Source organism: Giraffa tippelskirchi, chromosome 11, assembly GCF_054371585.1.
Source record: "Giraffa tippelskirchi isolate mGirTip1 chromosome 11, T2T-mGirTip1v1.2.pri, whole genome shotgun sequence".
NCBI lineage: Eukaryota > Metazoa > Chordata > Mammalia > Artiodactyla > Giraffidae > Giraffa > Giraffa tippelskirchi.
Window position 1 is genome coordinate 150,794,399 of NC_137285.1, and position 12,464 is coordinate 150,806,862.

General features: G+C 44.3%; 1 long non-coding RNA gene across 1 annotated transcript; it reads left to right on the top strand.

Annotated features, from left to right (window-relative positions):
* The first annotated feature begins 1,831 nt into the window (after window positions 1-1,831).
* Window positions 1,832-11,289, top strand: LOC145527348 (uncharacterized). Its single transcript, XR_014069701.1, has 3 exons — window positions 1,832-1,988; window positions 5,335-9,068; window positions 11,075-11,289. It is a non-coding gene; the product is annotated as an uncharacterized LOC145527348 (long non-coding RNA).
* The last annotated feature ends 1,175 nt before the right edge of the window (window positions 11,290-12,464 follow it).

Consider the following 12,464-nt stretch of genomic DNA (forward strand, 5'->3'; position numbering starts at 1 on the left):
CTCAGACCCAAGTGAGGACCAGAGACAGGGTTGAAAGTATAGTCAGGTCCAGAGTAAGGGCATAGCGAGGACCAGAGTCAGGTCGTAGTGAGGTCCAGAGACGTGAAATAGTGAAGACCAGGAGTTGGCCAATGAGAGGACCATTGGCAGGCGACGAGAGGGGACCAGCGGCGGGCCGTCGAAAGAAACTGGCGACCCGATTCTGGCCAATGAGAGGACTTGGGGGGACCCACGGAGAGAACCTGGGCGCGGGGTGGGGGTGGTCCGCGGAGAGGCCCCTGAGGGTAGCAGTCAAGGGGACCTGGAGTGGGGAGTCGTAAGTGGACGAGCGGCGGCGCACGGGGTCTGCGGAGAGGACCTTAAGGGGGCTGTCAAAGGGCATAGAGAAAGGAAAGAAGTCAGGGCCGGTCACAGGCAGCGTCAGGTCCTAGAGAGGAAAGACGTCAGGGATCATTGAGAGACGGCGTCAGGTCCTAGAGAGGAAAGACGTCAGGGATCAGTGAGAGGCGGCGTCAGGTCCTAGAGAGGAAAGACATCAAGGAGTAGTGAGAGGCGGCGTCCGGTCCTAGAGAGGACGACCTCAGGGATCAGTGAGAGGCGGCGTCTGGTCCTAGAGAGGACGACCTCAGGGATCAGTGAGAGGCGGCGTCTGGTTCTAGAGAGGAAAGACGTCACGGAGCCGTGAGAAGTGGCGTCACGTCCTAGAGAGGAAAGACGTCACGGAGCCGTGAGAGGAGGCGTCAGATCCTAGAGAGGAAAGACCTCAGGGATCAGTGAGAGGCGGCGTCCCGTCCTAGAGAGGAAAGGCGTCATGGACCAGTGAGAGGTGGCGTGGGGTCCTAGAGAGGAACGACGTCAGGGATCAGTGAGAGGCGGCGTCCGGTCCTAGAGAGGAAAGACGTCACAGAAAGACGTCATGGATCATTGAGAGACGGCGTCAGGTCCTAGAGAGGAAAGACGTCAGGGATCAGTGAGAGGCGGCGTCACGTCCTAGAGAGAAAGACCGCAGGGATTAGTGAGAGGCGGCGTCCGGTCCTAGAGAGGACGACCTCAGGGATCAGTGAGAGGCGGCGTCCCGTCCTAGAGAGGAAAGGCGTCACGGACCAGTGAGAGTTGGCGTGGGGTCCTAGAGAGGAAAGACGTCAGGGATCAGTGAGAGGCGGCGTCCGGTCCTAGAGAGGAAAGACGTCAGGGTGCTGTGAGAGGCGGCATCACGTCCTAGAGAGGAAACACGTCACAGAAACACGTGATGGATCATTGAGAGACGGCGTCATGTCCTAGAGAGGAAAGGCGTCACGGACCAGTGAGAGGTGGCGTCAACTCCTAGAGAGGAAAGGCGTCACGGACCAGTGAGAGGTGGCGTCAACTCCTAGAGAGGAAAGGCGTCACGGACCAGTGAGAGGTGGCGTCAACTCCTAGAGAGGAAAGACGTCACAGATCAGTGAGAAGTGGCGTGACGTCCTAGAGAGGAAAGACGTCAGGGATCAGTGAGAGGTGGCGTCATGTCCTAGAGAGGATGACCTCGGGGATCAGTGAGAGAACCCCGCCCCCCAATCAGGTCCTAGAGAGGACGACCTCAGAGACCAGTGAGAGAAGGCGTCAGGTCCTAGAGAGGAAAGCCGTCACGGATCAGTGAGAGGCGGCGTCCGGTCCTAGAGAGAAAAGACGTCACGGAGCAGTGAGAGGCGGCGTCAGGTCCTAGAGAGGAAAGGCGTCACGAGAAGACGTCATGGATCATTGAGAGACGGCGTCAGCTCCTAGAGAGGAAAGGCGTCACGGACCAATGAGAGGTGGCTTGAGGTCCTAGAGAGGACGACCTCAGGGATCAGTGTGAGGAGGCGTCAGGTCCTAGAGAGGAAAGACGTCACCGACCAGTGAGAGGCGGCGTGACGTCCTAGAGAGGAAAGACGTCAGGGAGCGGTGAGAGGCGGCGTCACGTCCTAGTGAGGAAAGTGTGGGTCACGACCTGGGGACTGAACAACAAAGAGGTACTCATAAGCAAAACTCTTAAGGTTGCTATTGCAGGGAATGGCCACAAGGCGGCAGGATTCTTTCATGCCCTGTTGTGATTCCTTGGAAATGAAAGCTTTTGAGTTTTAACTCAGGACTGTAATTTAATACGGAACGTACCTGAAGAAACACCCAAAAGCTTGTGTGTTCTTCCTGAACATTCTTATTTATTTATTTTAATAATTTTATTTATTGGCCATGCCATGCGGCTTGTGGGATCTTTAGTTCCCCGCCGAAGAATCGAACCTTCGCCCTCTGCATTGGAAGCACAGAATCTTAACCACTGAACAGCAAGGAAGTCCCCCTGGGCATTCTTTTTTTAAATGAACCTTTATTTTATATTGTAGTAACACTGAGATACTATGTGTTGTTGGTGGCAGGTGAACCGAGTGTGTTTACTATTTTGTTGTTCAGTCGCCTAGCCATGTCTGACTCTTTTTGTAGGAGCGTTCCCTTTTCGCCAGGCCCTGTTACACTGGTAAAACACCTATTTGTGTATACATAAGTGTACATAGTTATAAATATCTAGGTACATATGTATATAAATGTCCAGACTGATAGTGATATATCTAGGTACATAGATATATAAATGTCTATATGCATAGATATATAGATATATAAATACCTAGATACACAGAAACATAAATATCTATATACATAGACATATAAATATCTATGTACATATATACATAAATATCTATGTTCAATTCAGTCGCTGAGTTGTGTCCAACTCTTTGCGACCCCATGAATCGCAGCACGCCACATACAGATATAAATATCTATTATAGATACATATAGACATAGATATTTATATACATAGACATATAAATATCTGTATACAAGGAAGATGGTTACACAGTGGAAAATGCAAGAGACAACCTTATAGACAAAATAAGTGATACAGATAGTGGCATTTATAAGAGCATCCTAGGAGAGAGAAACATAAACAATTTCAAACAAAGAGAACAAAGCTAACCACGATTCCTGTAACTAGTTTTAATCTGGTGGCAATAAACCAAGTCCACAGGGGAGTCAGTAGATGATGGCAAATTCTGGAAGGATCAGATAGTGAAAACAAGTTAAATGTTTCATCTTTGTTTACAAAGTATACCTCATCAATTTATGGATTCATACTTGTTGATACCTCCTTAAGTATGTATCATCCTATATATATCCTCACATGCCCACATCCAAACTGTTTCAACTCAAATCATTCCAAGCATAATTCCAATTAATTGCAACTCTAGTGAGTCAATTGTTGCAATTTCATGAAAAAGGCACATTGTGATTCTTTCGTATAGACCAGTAAAGGCTAGGATTTCTGTCTAATGTTTTTTTTAGAGGCCTTAGAAATCATTGAAAATTTCAACTCTTCTCCATGCTTCACCTTGTTCTGATTCAATTGACATGGGAAAAGCTATGGAAAGAGTGTTAAATGTAATCTGAACTCACCAGGTATCTATTATTTGGTGTACATGAAGATCTGAGAAGTAGACTTTGATGGATATAAAAAGAAATATTGTGGATGTAGAACATAATTAGAAATTGTGAGAGTCATTTGACCAGAGAACAATCACAATGGATCAACTTTATCTCCCACACCAATGAGGACAAGTTTATCTTGGTACCAACATCAGCAACTGAGGAGTTAAAATGTTATCACTGTGAAAAAGGATTATGAAAAGAAATCTAAAAAAAAAAAAAAAGAAAAGAAAAGAAATCTATGAAATGTTTAGAACACAACTTTCCAAGAGGCTTTAAATTTGAGGTAAATGTTTTATTATTTGACATCTTGAGTGGACTACAGACTCTGTGTAAGTTTTACAGGCTGTTCAAAGTAACATTCTATTCCATCCTGGAATTAATACATCACATTTTGATTCATGCCCTTGTGACACACTTAATCAGACCTAGAGACAATCTATGTTGGAGAGTATTCTAAACCAATTTGCACATACCAGCTGCAGATCTGACAAGAAACAGTTACTCTCACGTGGTTGTTGCTGTTCAGTTGTTAAGTTGTGTCTGACTCTTTGTGACCCCATGGACTGCAGCATGACAGGAATCTCTGTCCTTCACCATCTCCTGGGGATTGCTCAAACTGTTGTCCATTGAATTGGTGATGCAATCCAACCATCTCTTCCTCTGTCATCTCCTTCTCCATTTGCCTTCAATCTTTCCCAGCATCAGAGTCTTTCCCAGTGGGTCGGCTCTTCACATCAGGTGGCCAAAGGATGGGAGCTTTGGTTTCAGCATCAGTCCTTCCTATGAATATTCAGGACTGATTTCCTTTAGGATGGACTGGTTTGATCTCCTTGCAGTCCAAGAGACTCTCAAGAGTCTTCTCCAGCACCACAGTTCGAAAGCATCAGTTCTTCGATGCTCTGCCTTCTTTGTGGTCCTACTCTAATATCCGTACATGACTGCTGCAAAAACCAGTAGCTTTTACTCTCACATATGGGATATCAAATTTGCTTTTACATATTGCCTGCTATATTTAGACTCTTGGTTCATACTTCATATAACCATGTAGTGTTGTATTTAAATCCAATTTGAAACAAAACTTTAAGAATGTTTTGCCTACCAGTAGCGTTCTATTTTCACCAGCACCTCTTACCTTGGTGTGACATGTCAAAACTCAGAAATTCTTACATGTTGATATGAATATCAATTTCATTTTAGCAGAGTTTGAAGAGAGAATTGAAAAAAATCAGGATGCCTATTTTATCAGATTTCTCCAGGCAGAAAATTGAAGCTTGTTGCTGTTCAGTCACTCAGTCGTGTCTAACTCTTTGTGACTCCATAGATTTCAGCACGCTGGGCTTCCCTGTCTTTCACCATCTCCCAGAGCTTGCTCAAATTCATGTCCATTAGGTCGGTGATGCCATCCAACCATCTCATCCTCTGTCGTCCCCTCTTCTTCTGCCCTCGGTCTTTGAAACTGAAATTGTTAGAAGGCAGAGTTCATGCAGCTTATGGGGTCCTTGACTCAATCTTTTTGCAGGAATTTTCCTATGTATTTTTTCAAGTGTGACCTTTCCTTCATATAATAGCAAATAACAGAATTAGAAGAAACTAATTTGAAATGATGGATTGTTTCTACCCTGACAGTCTGAACACAAAGGAACCAGTGGGAACCGCAAGGATCTGGGGGCCAGGCTTTTAAGAATATTTTAGGTTGGCAAATAATAACTAATATGCTTTCAATTTCAACAATTTTTATTCTGATAAAGAATATCCTTTTCTAGAAGGCTTCCAGTGTGGCTGCCTCCTCCTGGAAGCCTTGGATGATGAAATCAGGGCACTTTCTGTCTGTCTGTACAGGACCCTGGGCTCAACTCTAAGAAACCCCTGGATCTCCCCTGGATCCTGACCACCATGTGCCCAAAGACACTGGTAACGGTTTGGTTTTTCCTGTTGAAGTGTTTAATGACAAAGGTTCTTTCAGTTTCCTGGTGTGGGTGACATGCGTAGCCCAGTGATGATTTTTGCTTTAAGAAACTTACTTTCTGTTTCCCGCAGGAAGGTGAGGCCCCTGTCCAATGATGAGAGACCCTGCATGTGTGTGACCTGTGTCTCCAGGGAGAGCAACCTTATGCTAGTTTAAACCTGACCACATTCTGTCTACATGGTAGATTTAGACCTCCCTAAGTCAGCAGCAAGTCTTTTCTAGGGGCTTCCCTGGTGGCTGAGATGGTAAAGAATCTGCATGCAGTGCAGGAGACCTGGGTTTGATCTCTGGATCGGGAAGATCCCCTGGAGAAGGGAATGGTAACAGACTCCAGTATTCTAGCCTGGAGAGTCCCATGGACAGAGGAGCTTGGAGGGCTACAGTCCATGTGGTCACAAACAGTCAGATATGTCTGAATGATGAACACTTTGACTTTTCAATCCTGTCTTCACTGATTATGTTTAGATAAGACTGCGTGCTTTCTACAATGAGTCCATGTCTTGCCTATTGAAATAGTGTGAGAATATTGACACCGACCATGTTCTGTGTGCACTAGGGTGTGGAGAGCTGGGTGCAGACTGGGCCTGTCCTGGAAAACTCCGTGCCTGTGTCTGAATGTCGGTGCTCAGAGGTCCGGGGTCTGCAGCTGAGGTGGGCTCCTCTGGGTAACGTGCCCTCCTCTGAGTGGGGTTCCGTGGCCCTCCCAGGGGTCAGGGCTGCAGCAGGGCTCTTAGTCTTTCCTCCTGCCAGGTTCACCTGCCCTGGGGCTCTCAGAGACACCTCAGGTGGGCTACCTGGTAATTAGTCCCATTTTCCAGCACATTCAGTTTGAGTAGGAAGGCAGGTTCACCTGGTAAATTGATTCGAGGGTACTGGGATGAGGCAGAAAACCAACGGGCAGCAGGTGAGGTTGCTCCTGTGATTGCCTTCCGGTCGGCCGTCCCTGCTCAGCAGAGACCAGACCTGCCCCTCGTCTCCTAGCCCCGCGCCCGGTGTGTTTTCTCAACACCCCAGTGGGAAAACGAAGGACCGAGCCTGCTGGAACCAAGGTAGTGTCTTCAACATTATCGTGACAGCTGTAAAAACAGTATCAGACAGAACCAAAGGGCGGGAGGGGAGGACTTCCCTGGGACAAGTGTGGGGAGAGGAGACTCTACGCTTCTTTCTACCCTGCTAGGAGGTTCCAGGAACCCACTCGTTTCCGCCTTAGGGGCCCAGGCAGCAGAGACCTGGTGTCCTAACCAAGAGTCACGCGACCCCAGACGCAGGGTCCGGGGATTGTGTGTGTCTCACCCCATCCACGTGGGTCTGGATCCCGTACTCGGAGACCCTGTGTCTGCTCTTGCCCCTCGGAGATTCCCAGCATCTGAAATGAGGGTGTTGCCCTGATTAACCTGTGGTCCTTTTTGTTCTCTTCATCTTTGGACATTCACATGAAGTCAGGCACCTTTGAATGGGTTGCTGCTCTGTGTTCTGCTGAGTGAAAACCTTTGGTGGTGTCATATTAATGTCATAGCATATCACATATCTAATCTAGAGGGTCGCCACTGTCTGGGGTTCCCCAGATGGATTTCAGGTAATTTAATTTTTATTTTCTACTGGAATCAAGTTGTTTTCCATTGTTTTGTTAGTTTTAGCAGTACAGGAACTTAATTTGATTTTACATAGAAGCGTATCTATTCTTTTTCCATTTTTTTCCTCGTATAGATTATTACAGTCTATTAAATAGAGTTCCCTGTTCTATTCACTAGGTCCTATTTGATTATTAATTTTTTAGATATTAGTGTGTGTAGTTAATCCTAAACTCTTAATTATCCATTCTTTCTAACTTTCTTTTGATAATCATAGTTTGATTTTTTCCAGGCTGTGAAGTCTGTTTTGTACATTAAGTCATTGGTATGAATTTATAGATTGCACCTGTAAGTGATATCTCATGATATTTATCTTTCTCTCTGAGTTCCCTCACTTACTGTGATGATTTCTTAGTCCATCCATGCTGCTGACAGCATCCTTATTTCATTCTGTTTTATGGTTGAGTAGTATTCCAGTGTATAGATGTACCCCCTAGTCTTCATTATTCTGTCAGTGGACCTTTTGGTGGATTCCATGTCTTGCCTATTGAAATAGTGCTGCCCTGAAAATCAAGGGGCACGTGTCATTTTGAATGGTGATTTTCTGCGGACCTGCACTTCCCTTGTGGCTCAGCTGGTAAGGAATCCGCCTGCAATGAGGGAGACTTGGGTTTGATCCCTGAGTTGGGAAGATCCCCTGGAGAAGGGGAAGGCTACCCACTCCAGTGTTCTGGCCTGGTGAATTCCATGGACTGTATAGTCCATGGGGTTGCAAAGAGTCAGACACGACTGAGCTAATTTCCCTTCACTTTCTCTGGACATAAGCCCATGAGTGGGATTGCAGGGTCATATGATACCTCTGTGTCTTGTGTTTCTTGGAAGCTCCATGCTGTTTTCCATAGTGGCTTCACCATTTACACTCTCAAAAAGATTGTAGGAGGATTTCATTTTCTGTATATTCTTTGCAGATCTTTTGTTTTATTTATTTATTTTATCTTTATTCTTTGTAGATCATTTTGATGATGGCCATTGTGACCAGCTCGAGGTGATACCTTATGGTAGTTTTGATTGGCATTGATTTAATAATGATTAGTGTGGAGTATCTTTCCATGTGCTTTTATTATTTTATACTTTGTGAGTACAATTTACCTCTTGAAAATGGCTTCTTGAATCTCGGCCCTGTTTGGAATACTTTTCTGATGAAATACCTCGGACATTTCTTGAGGGCAGATGTCATTTAAAGCCCTGTCAAACTTGTGACTATTTAGAGCCCTTCAGCACCTGTTTTATGGCTTCCCTGCTCGCTCAGTGGTAAAAGAATCCACCTGCAATGCAGGAGACTTTCAGGAGACCTGGGCTCAATCCCTGGGTTGGGAAGATCCCCTGGAGAAGGAAATGGCAAACCACTCCAGTATTCTTGCCTAGAGACTCCCATGGACAAAGGAGCCTGGCCGGCTACAGTCCACGGGGTTGCAAAGTGTTGGACATGACTGAGCAACTAAACATCAACAACTGCACCCATTTTGACATGTAAATCTTGATCTGTGCCAGCTAATTACTCCCCCACCCCCTGCCACCTTTCCATTTGGCCACCTTTCCATACGTTTCTGAGTCTGTGAATCTGTTTGCCTTTTGTAATGACGTTCATTTATATCCATTTTTAGATTCCACAGAAGTGATACTCTCTATTATCTGACTTTCCCTTTCTCAGTTATTTCGCTTAGTTTGATCACCTCTAATTTCTTTCCTGTAACTGGAAATGGTGTTACTTCATCTTTCTTTATGTCTGAGCAATATTGCATTGTGTATATGTGCCTCATTCTCTGTGTCCGTCTGTCTGTCCTTGCTCACTGAAGTCGCTCCCTTGTCCTGACTGTTGACCCGGCGCTGCCATGGTCTGTGGAGTGTGGGTGTCTTTTAAAATGTTGCTTTTTTTTCTGAATCTCCTTCTAGGTGTTGGATTTCTGGGTCACTGGGTACTTCAGTGTTTAGTTTTTAAAAGAACCACCATAATGTTCTCCCTAATTGCTGTACCAGTTTACATTCCCACCAACAGTGCAGGAGGGTTTCTTTCTCTCCACACCCTCTGCAGAATTTATTGTTGTAGGTTTTTGATGTGGCCATTCTGACCAATGTGAGGTGATGCCTCGTTGTACATTTGATTTCCTTTCTCAAAGAACTAGTGATGCTGAGCATCTTTTCATGTGCTTTATGACCGTCTCTATGACTTCTTTAGAGAGACATGCATTTAGACCTTTGGCTGATTTTTTTTTTTTTAGTTTTTTTTTTTTTTTTTTAGCTGAGGTGTACTAATAATTTGTATGTGTTGGAGAGAAAGTTCTTGTGGAATCAATCCTGAATATTCGTTGGAAGTGGAAGGACTGAAGCCGAAGCTCCAATCTTCTGGCCACTGGAGGCGAAGAGTCGACTCATTGGGAAAGACCCTGATGCTAGAAAAGATTGAGGATGGGAGGAGAAGGGGCAGCAGAGGATGAGGTGGTTGGATGGCTTTACCCACTCGACAGACATGAGTTTGAGCAAACTCCCAGGGACAGTGAGGGACAGGGAAGCCTAGCGTGCTGCAGCCCATGGGGTCACAAAGAGTCAGACATGACTTAGCAACTGAACAACTACAAAAACCTGGATCTCCCTGAATATTAACTGCCTAGCAATTCAGCTGGCATTTAATATTCAGCTGCACAGTATGAAAAGACAGATATGACACTGAAAAATGAACTCCCCTAGTTGGTAGGTGCCCAATGTGCTACTGGAGAAGAATGAAGAAATAAATCCAGAAGGAATGAAAAGGCTAAGTCAAAACGGAAACAGTTGTGGGTGTGTCTGGGGGTGGAAGTAAAGTCTGATGCTGTAAAGAGCAATACTGCATAGGAACCTGGAATGTTAGGTCTATGAATCCAGGTAAATTAGATGTGGTCAAGAAGGAGATGGCAAGAGTGAACACTGACATTTGAGGAATAAGTGAATTAAGAAGGATGGGAATGAGTGAATTTAATTCAGATGACCATTATACCCACTACTGTGGGCAAGAATCCCTTAGAAGAAATGGAATAGCCCCGATAGTCAACAAAAGAATGTGAAATGGAGTACTTGGCTGCAGTCTCAAAAACAACAGAATGATCTCTGTTCATTTCCAAGGCAATTCATTCAATATCAAAGTAATCCAAGTCTATGCCCCAACCTCTAATGCTGAAGAAGCTAAAATACAGATTCTATGAAGACCTACAAGACCTCCCAGAACTAAGGCCAAAAAAAGATGCCTTTTCATCATAGGGACTGGAATGCAAGTTATCTATGAAATTTCTACTTTTTTCCCCCTGACTTTTTGCCTTAGAAGGTTGAGCAGAGTGGTGAGCATCAGGTCCTTGTGAGTTATTTATATCAGATACACTTTTCTGTGATTATAAACAGGAAGATAGGAGATAAATTTTATGAATTACCTCTTAGAGACAAAGATTTCTGTGCATATGTTGAAGGAAAGAATGAAGGAAGGAAGGCAGAGGATTTTCCTTGTGGATTACTTGTTACATATATTGATTTCTTGTCAATTTATGTATGGACCTCCTGATGCATCCCATCCCTTCACTTCAATTTTTTTCTGGAACCATTTGTTTGATTTGAATTCTCAGAGTCTCTTTCAGAATTGGAAATTGGTTGACTTGCACATCTTTTTTTTAGTTTACCTGGACAATACCTCATACACCATGTTCTACCTCTGCCTTAGTGTATGATCCTTCAAACTCCATCCCTGTGACTACCAGTGTCATAATTCCCTAACTTCAGTGGCAGTTTTATATGAGTGAGAAATAGTCTACCGTATACATGTAGCACATCTTGTTGTTCAGTTGCTCAGTCATGTCTGACTCTTTGTGACCCCATGGACTACAGCAGGCCAGACTTCCCTGTCCATCAGCAATGCCCAGAGCTTGCTCAAACTCATGACCATTGAGTTGGTGATGCCATCCAACCATCTCATCCTCTGTCATCCCCTTCTCCTCCTGCCTTCAATGTCTCCCAGCATCAGGGTCTTTCCCAATGAGTCAGTTCTTTGCATCATGTTACTAAAGTATTGGAGTTTCAGCTTCCGTATCAGTCCTTCTAAAGAACATTCAGGACTGATTTCCTTTAGGATGGACTGGTTTGGTCTCCTTACATTCCAAGGGACTCTGAAGAGTCTTCTCCAACACCACAGTTCAAAAGCATCAATTCTTTGGCACTCAGCTTTCTTTATGGCCCAACTCTCACACCCATACATGACTACTGGAAAAACCATAGCTTTGAGTAGATGGACTTTTGTTGGCAAAGTAATGTCACTGCTTTGTTGTTGTTGTTGTTGTTGTTCCTTAAAAAGATCACACTTTGGTTTACATTTATTTTAATTCACTGCTTTTTAATATGCTGCCTAGGTTGGTCATAGCTTTTCTTTCAAGGAGCAAGAGTCTTTGAATTTCATGGCTTGAGTCACCATGTGCAGTGATTTTGGAGCCTAAGAAAATAAAGTCTGTTACTGTTTCAATTGTTTCCCCATCTATTTGCCATGAAGTGATGGAATCGAATGCCATGATCTTCGTTTTCTGAATGTTGAGCTTTAAGTCAGCTTTTTAACTCTCCTCTTTCACTTTCATCAAGAGGCTCTTTAGTTCTGCTTCACTTTCTTCCATAAGGGTGGTGTGATCTGCAAATCTGAGGTTATTGATATTTCTCCCGGCAATCTTGATTCCAGTTTGTGCTTCATTCAGCCTGGCATTTCGCATGATGTACTCTGCACATAAGTTATGTAAACATGGTGACGATATATAGCCTTGACGTACTCCTTTCTCAATTTAGAACCAGTCCGTTGTTCCATGTCTGGTTATAACTGTTGCTTCCTGACCTTTATACAGATTTCTCAGGAGGCAGGTAAGGTGGTCTGGTATTCCCATCTTTTGGGAATTTTCCAACAGTTTGTTGTGATCCACACAGTCAAAGGCTTTGGCATGGTCAATAAAGCAGAAGTAGGTGTTTTTCTCGACTCTCTTACTTTTTCTATGATCCAGTGGATGTTGGCAATTTGATCTCTGGTTCCTCTGCCTTTTCTAAATCCAGCTTGAACATCTGGAAGTTCTTGGTTCACGTATGTTGAAACCTCACTTGGAGGATTTTGAGCATTACTTTGCTAGCATGTGAGATGAGCGCAGTTGTGCAATAGTTTGAACATTCTTTGGCAGTGCCTTTCTTTGGGATTGGAATGAAAATTGACCTTTTCCAGTCCTTGTGGCCACTGCTGAGTTTTCCAAATTTGCTAGCATATTGAGTGCAGCATTTTAAGAGCATCATCCTTTAGGACTTGAAATAGCTCAGTTAGAATTCCATCACCTCCACTTGCTTTGTTCGTAGTGATGCTTCCTAAGGCCCATTTGACATCACATTCCAGG